This window comes from Danio rerio, chromosome 25 (assembly GCF_049306965.1).
Source record: "Danio rerio strain Tuebingen ecotype United States chromosome 25, GRCz12tu, whole genome shotgun sequence".
NCBI classification, from domain to species: domain Eukaryota; kingdom Metazoa; phylum Chordata; class Actinopteri; order Cypriniformes; family Danionidae; genus Danio; species Danio rerio.
The window spans coordinates 14,193,983-14,201,835 of record NC_133200.1 but is presented as its reverse complement, the minus strand read 5'-3'; the positions used below and the strand labels follow the sequence as shown (position 1 = coordinate 14,201,835).

The following is a 7,853-nucleotide window of genomic DNA, read 5'->3' as shown; positions in this document are numbered from 1 at the left end:
TAGGTGAATCCAACCACTGACATGGCATTACACAGGTACTATTACATTTGTGTAAATATTCCTCAGTTATACATTTATCATAAATCGAACCTATTGCTTTCCTGTTATAATAATCTCTGTTACAATGTAAAACCTGATGTCGAAACAACAATCGTTGGCAAACACAACACACAAAATCTGGCCCATCTTTTATCAAATCCAAAAAACGCTGCATAACAAAATCAAACTGTTTTGCTTTTTCTTTGATTTGTTCCCTTTTATGCTTCATACCTGCTTTAACACGCTTCTTATGCTCTGCATTTTCATGGTACTTTTTTTTATTAATAGCAATTACATTTTGCCTGTGCAACTGATTTAACTTATATTTTCTTTTACTCATTTCCTTTACTGTTTTCTTGTGTAGCATATTTTGCTGATACTTTAGTCTGCTCATGCACTTTACCTTCTCTTTATGCAAAGCATTCTGTTCATATTTCATTTTGCTCATGTTTTTTACTCTTTCTTTATGCAAAGAATTCTGTTCATATTTCATTTTGCTCATGTTTTTTACTCTTTCTTTATGCAAAGCATTCTGTTCATATTTCCTTTTGCTCATGTTTTTTACTCTTTCTTTATGCAAAGCATTCTGTTCATATTTCCTTTTGCTCATGTTTTTTACTCTTTCTTTATGCAAAGCATTCTGTTCATATTTCCTTTTGCTCATGTTTTTTACTCTTTCTTTATGCAAAGCATTCTGATCATATTTCCTTTTGCTCATGTTTTTTACTTTTTCTTTATGTAAAGCATTCACACAATACTTCGTTATACTAGCATTACGTTTTTTCTTCTTATACAACACATTTTTTTGATATCTTATTTTACAAGCATTGTTTTTCTTTTCTTTATACAAGACATCGAGATACCTACTTTTTCCCATGACCATTTTGCTTGAAGTATGCATATTTAACGTCACTATTCTCTGTCTGTTTGAATTCTTCCTACTCATATATTGTGTGTCAGACAAATTTCCCACTTTACACAAATCAAAACAATCATTCTTATCAACATGGTGGACACAAATTACAGGCTCAAAAATATTATTCTCACACTGTTTTAAATAAATACCTTCACTTCTCTTCATTGTATTAATGCAACTATATTTGACCCATTGTGCTCCATTAAATAGAAAAAGATTGACATCCAAAGCATTTGCTGTACATTGGAATTCTATGTCTGAAGCACACTGTCCAACATATTGCATCTGTGACTTTGAAATATATTCTGACATTGATGCAAATTCATTTCCTACTAAGTGACTGTGTTCTTTACTTTGATTTTCCATATACTTCACAACAGCAAGTCTAATTTTCCGATGGCTCTTTTCAGAACCATTAATAAATCTGGCTACTGCTCTGAAAAAACTATTACCATCCTTTACAACTTTACCTGTCTTACAAACAACACCCAAAGACCCATAAACAGTTGGTACTTGTATATTTTCTTTTTCAAAATTCAAATGTAATTTGTCACATAAAGTTTGTGCAGCTTCTGTAGACAGAGGATTATATGTCATCTGACCTGAATTTTCCACAACTTTAGCATTAGAATCTTCCACCATTCCCAGTTCACAACAAGTGTTATTGTGCATTGCTTTTAACATGCGATGCGATTGTTGTCCGGTCATGAACAGTGTTTCCCTATCAATAAGCTCTTTCTTGTTTTTTAGAGTGAGAACATTATTTTTGTCCATAATCTTTGCTCTAACACTGTATCCTTCAGTGAAACACGTACTGATCTTGCAGTAACCATAGCAACTTTGTACTTCAGGCTCATTAACACAAACTACAGTCTCGTAGTGGTTTTCGTTACAGTTTTCTAAGTAAATGCTATGTTTTGAAATAAGCTTACCACTGCAACTGTATTTCAACCAGTGACCATCATAAAATGTAAATACATCAATTCCTAAATAATCTGCTGTTGCTTGTATTTCAACCTCCGTAGCCCAGCTATTAACAAATCTCATTTTGGACCTGTTAATATACTCTGACACAGATGAATATTCTCTTCGTAAAATATTTCTATATTTTTCACAATTCTTTTCCAAATGCATCACAACAGCAAGCCGAATTTTTCTGTGATACTTTTGTGTACCAATAACTGCTTGGGAAATAGCTCTAAAGAAACAGTTCCCATCAGCCACAATACTCTCATTTTTGCATGGAACTCCTAATAAGCCAACATGGGAAAATACTGGAACATTTACTTTTTCACAATCCACCTTTAAACGGCTACACAAAGTTTGACAAACATGTTGACAAATAGGACTGAACATCATATTGTTCTTTTTTATATCACGAACAAATTCAACATCTGAATTAACTTCACGAACATCAAATCGTTTTACTTTCTTTGAAGAACTATTGCTTGCTGAAATGTTGCGCTTGGGTCTTGCATCATTGTTCACTACTAGATCTCTTCCAGAATCCTCATCAAACTCCATTTCAAATGTTTCGTCAGAGCCTTTACAACTGTCTGCCATTCTTCGAACGGTGACATGAACACCAGCTATTTCAAAAAGTTTTTGCTTCTCACTGAGCCCTTTAGATAAAAGGCAAATGTGACTGAACAAATCTTTAAGAGTGGAAAAGTATAAAACAACACTTTTTCCATTTCCATCAACCATACCAAGAGCACTTCGTGCATGAGAATCAACCAGTGCATACTGTCCATTGTGAGAAATGATTGCACATGTACTGCTACACAATGTCAGAAGACACCTGTCATACTGTGAAAACATGTTTTCCAATCCACTTGAAAGACTGCTGTAAGCACCACTCTCAATAAATTCACCATCAACAACATCTACATCACCACTGACAAAATTACCATATTCAAACAAAAAACTTTCTCCATCAATATTAGACTCCTTTGGCAAATCAGGGACACACAACAGATTTGATGAGTGGCTAATCCTATTGGTCTCTCGCAATCCGGTGTACAACTCATCTCCTAACACTACAACTTTGTCAAGGTCTTTGCTCTGCCATGAGAAGACACTATCCACTGTATGCTTTGCTAGGCTTACTAAAGCTATTGCCATACACTGGACTCCTCTGTATTTAAATTGCTCATTGCCCTGGTGAAATGATCCTCTTAAACTGTTTTCAGTGCTGACAGAAGTGGCATCCTCACACCCAGTTGCATCTTTACATCCAGCACTGACACCTTCGCATCTGACAGAACTGCTTGTCTGTTGATCATGATCATCTTGGGCTGCTTTTACAGAAATGCTACTAACAGCATACCACTGTGCATCTAAAGAGCTTCTAAGATTTCTGATATGAACCATCAGATCATTAAGGCATGTGTTGAAAACAACCACAGGCGTGCCAATATTAGATGCCAATCCAAACATATCTCGGATGCCAAAATCAGCCATCACAAAATAATTGTTGTGATGAATAATGACGCTTATTGCACTATTAAGGTTTAGGAAACACATTCCATCCCTCAACAAATATTCTTGCAGCTTTTCGTACATTACAGCCTCCTCTTCTAACATTTCAAAACCTCTGTACTCTGGCAAACCAATTTCTAATTTCCACTTTCTGCCAAACACATTGTGCTGTTCTATCAAAGTGCACAACTCTTTCTCTCTACAGTCTGTTTTCTGACTTGTCTCAGCTACATATGTGGCTAACTTACTTCCTTCCACACAAATGTCATCAACATCTGTTTGTACCCAAGTACAAACAGGAGCAATCACATGTTTGATTGCAGCCACAGCACAATATCCAGTCAATGAATTCACATCACAACTCAACGGTGCATCTCTTACATCACTACCAACAACAACAGGCCGCTGCAGTGTTTCTGTACATACACAAACTTTAGCATCGCTCTTACTTTTGATGCTTTTTGGTGTGCGCCGCATGCGAAAACCCTTTTTTCTCGGCATCCTGAAAGGAAAAAAACAACAGTAGTTATTAAAGCGTACTTGGTGTTTTCAAGATCATTGAAAATGCTTACGTATATAATTAATAAAATATTCAAATAAACATTATTATATCTTATTATTCAGCCATATATTAAAAGTTACTTTGCATGTTAATAAATGCTTTTTTAGATCAACTTCATCCAGTTTTGTGATCTAATCTAAAGTGAGGACTATGTATGCTTTATAAATTTATTATAAATGACAATTAAAGGTTCAGTTATATTCTAAACAGGAAAAAATAAAATAAACAACTTTATTTGTTTCTATTCATTTCAAAATACACAAATGAAACTGTATCAAATGAATAATAAATCTTTGCAATCTAAAATAAAATCAGTTTACAGTTTAAACATTGCCAAATAAAACTGAAATGTTGTATCATAATATATTGTTAAATTATTATATTGTTTTTCCCAGTAATGGGTTGCAGCTGTAAGAGCATTTGCTGTGTAAAACATTTGCTGATTAAGTTGTCGTTTCATTACCCTGTTGCGACCCCAGATTAATAAAGGGACTAACCCGAAAAGAAAATGAATGAATATTATATTGTTGTTGTAACTAATACTATATCCCTGCATAATAAAAATATACATTTTAATTTGAATAGTTTTCAATTATCTTTAAAAACCACCAACTATTCTTAAATAACTAGTTTGTAAATAATGAAATACTTAATTTGTGTGTTTAATGAAAACTTAAATAACCAACCTATGAAAATAGTCATTAAGCACAATATACATGTTATACATATATATAAGTCAAGAATATTTGTAGTACTGCTTACAAATATCTAATAATGTTAAGTTAATGCTTAACAAATAATGAGTTAACAATTTGCTAATGCTTAACAAATGATTCATAGTTTTCAATTATAATAAAGTGTTACTGCATTTAATTTTCAATGTTATCAACAAATAACAACTTACTTTGCTTCCCACCAAAATTCTTTGCTGAAATTCTCAGAGGGCCTTGCAATATGTAGGTGCCTCGATTGTTTAATTATGTGAAGAACTGTAAATAGAAAAAAACATATATATATAGTTCATTAGTGTCATAGTGTATACAAAAACATGAAAACACAATTACAGCAAAGCTCATGATTTTCAGGTAGTTGCCCTAAAATATTACTTGTTACTTTTATAATTTGCAATTTTATTACTTTTCTTTTATTAAATTTATTTACTGTTTAAAATTCTAATAAATGTTTTAGACAGACATGAACATATACAAAATCTGTAATATAACAGAGAGAAAACAAACAATAAAATAAATTTTAACTGAAAACAACTAGAATAACTAGCATAGTAGATCGTCACCTTGGAATTGTAAGGTTCTATCAATAATTTTAAAATATTGAGCTTTAAAATTTTTGCGTTCCATAGCAAACAGTATGTATGTAACATTTGTTTTTTAAATAAAAAGTCTTAAAAAGTAAAAACTTATCAAAAACATTCCATAATGTAAATAAGTTGTCATTTAATAAGAAAATGTCAATAACTCAATTTTGACAAAAATGTCAGCTAGAACCTTATAATTCTAAGGTGACGAGGTATTAAATAACAATTACAAACTTACTTTGATTCCCACAAAATTCTTTTGTTTTGCTCTGAAATTCTCAGAGAGTCTTAAAGTAATTGCCTTGTTCGTTAAATGATCCTTGAAAAAGAAACACAAAATAACAATGTTCACTTTAATCGTAGTGTGCAAACAAGCATGCATACAACAGAAAACTTGAACAACAGTTTCATATTCTTCATTCCCATTGAAATTACAATGCCCCCTGTTTTATTATTTTGCATTTTATTCATATTATTTACTGTTTAAATAACTATGAAATAATTGTTATCAGACAAACACATTAAGTCACTCCAACAAATATATTTAATTCAATTAACAAATGACAATAAAAACAATAGAAAAAGAACAATATGCAACCTTTAATTACCAACTTAACTGTTTTAATTTAGCAAACCTGTATATTCAAAAACTTTAAAAGTTCAATAATGAGAGTTTAAAATAAAAACAACAATTGCTCATTGACTGACAAGCATTATTCTTCATTCAAGCAGTCACATTCAATGCACAATATCAAACAGGAAAAATCACATCACATCACAAAGTCTTTCATTCAACAGTTTACACTGACCCCTCACAGCCTTTCAAATAATCAAAACCACAAAAATTCTTAAATGTAAAAAAAGCACAAAAGGATCTTACTACCAGTGCATTTTCTGAAACTACATTGGTACTTTGCATTTAAATTTTATCTCAATCTATAATTGATTTATATAAAATCCAATGATCAAGCCTTTTAACCAGCATATTTAAATTCCAAAAAATACACTATTCACACATTGTCAGTCCATCTGACCAATCCCACAATACATACATTATAAGCTACCTACAACAATCTGTATATCAGTAGCTACATTACTCAAAAACAAACCTTTTCCATAAAATAATAAAAAAAAATTACAGCAAAATTATAGACAATTAACAAACGTCAACACAAACAAAAATAATGTCATATTAAATATAATTTAATATAATGCAACAGATTTAGTCTTTTTACCTTTTACAACTTTCTTTATAATTATTCAGTGTTCAACTGAAAAAAAAAATCTTATACTATTTACTTTTAATGTAAAAGTAAATAGTAAGACCATTTACATTTTTTGGTGAACTGCCACTTTAACTTTTTTTACATTTTAAAAATTAACATTTGTAATAACTCTTTCATAATAACTGATTTATTTTGTCTTTAACATGATGACAGTATACATAATATTTGTCTAGTTATTTTGCAAAATACTAATTTTCTACTTAAAGCACTATTTACAGCTTAACTATAGGCTGAAAAAATGTTTGTCTTATAGCCAACAAAGGAAAAAAAAAGGAAATCAATAATACTGATCTAAAACAAAAATGTTTTAAAACTTAAACCTGCACAATGTTTTTTTTCCAACCATAAAGACTTTTTTTCTCCAAACAGATAAAGCTTTGTATAACATTTCTATCATAATGAACTTTCTTTCTTTGTTCAAACAGCCACTCACATCAAAAATCAGCACAACAAACTGTTTATCCACAACTAACCACTCAAGTCTTGAGCATAAAGATAGGCTAGAAATGTGACACTTATTTTACTAACATGTAGGTCTCATGAAACAAAATGTAAAACAATGTACATTCTGCCCACATTCACTGATATAAAAAAAAATCTTACCTGTGTGTGTGCTTAAGCTCCAGTTTAGTGCTCGTGACACAATGTAACACTGTCTATTTACAGTCCAATTTAAATGCCAATAGCACACCTCTCATTCACAGGTCAGCCCATAAGGTCATTCCCGCCCACAAGAAAGCTACTACTGAAAGCCAATGAAAAATAACTAGTCTAATATTATTTACTGTCATCATGACAAAAATAAAATAAATCAGTTATTGAATATTGAAGTAGAAATGAGTTATTAAAACTATTATGATTAGTAATGTGTTGAATCCTTTTCAAATCCTTTAAATTTGTGGAAAACATAAAAAGGGGGGCTAATAATTCAGCAGGGCTAATAATTCTGACTTAAACTGTATATATATATATATATATATATATATATATATATATATATATATATATATATATATATATATATATATATATATATATATATATGTGTGTGTGTGTGTATATATATATATATATATATTTAATTTTTGGATTGTAGGGCCAACATTTTACATAATTTTGTTTTCTTAAAAAAATTAAATAACTACTTCTGTACTCAAAAAAAAAAAAAAACGTAATACTCCACATCATAATTTCACAGACATTCAAATTAAATTCCTCAGATTTGACGCAGATTCAGATGTTGCAGTACTACCA

The 7,853-nt window shown here is 30.9% G+C and overlaps 1 long non-coding RNA gene across 2 annotated transcripts; it reads right to left on the bottom strand.

Moving 5' to 3' along the window:
- Positions 1-390: 390 nt before the first annotated feature.
- Positions 391-7,247, bottom strand: LOC141380924 (uncharacterized). 2 transcript variants are annotated; one of them, XR_012400301.1, is made up of 5 exons: positions 7,203-7,247; positions 5,552-5,632; positions 4,903-4,987; positions 767-3,938; positions 391-497 (listed from the first exon to the last, which is right to left on the bottom strand). It is a non-coding gene; the product is annotated as an uncharacterized lncRNA (long non-coding RNA). The 2 variants fall into 2 exon arrangements; XR_012400300.1 differs by lacking the exon at positions 391-497 and having other exon boundaries at positions 640-3,938.
- Between the last annotated feature and the right edge of the window lie 606 nt (positions 7,248-7,853).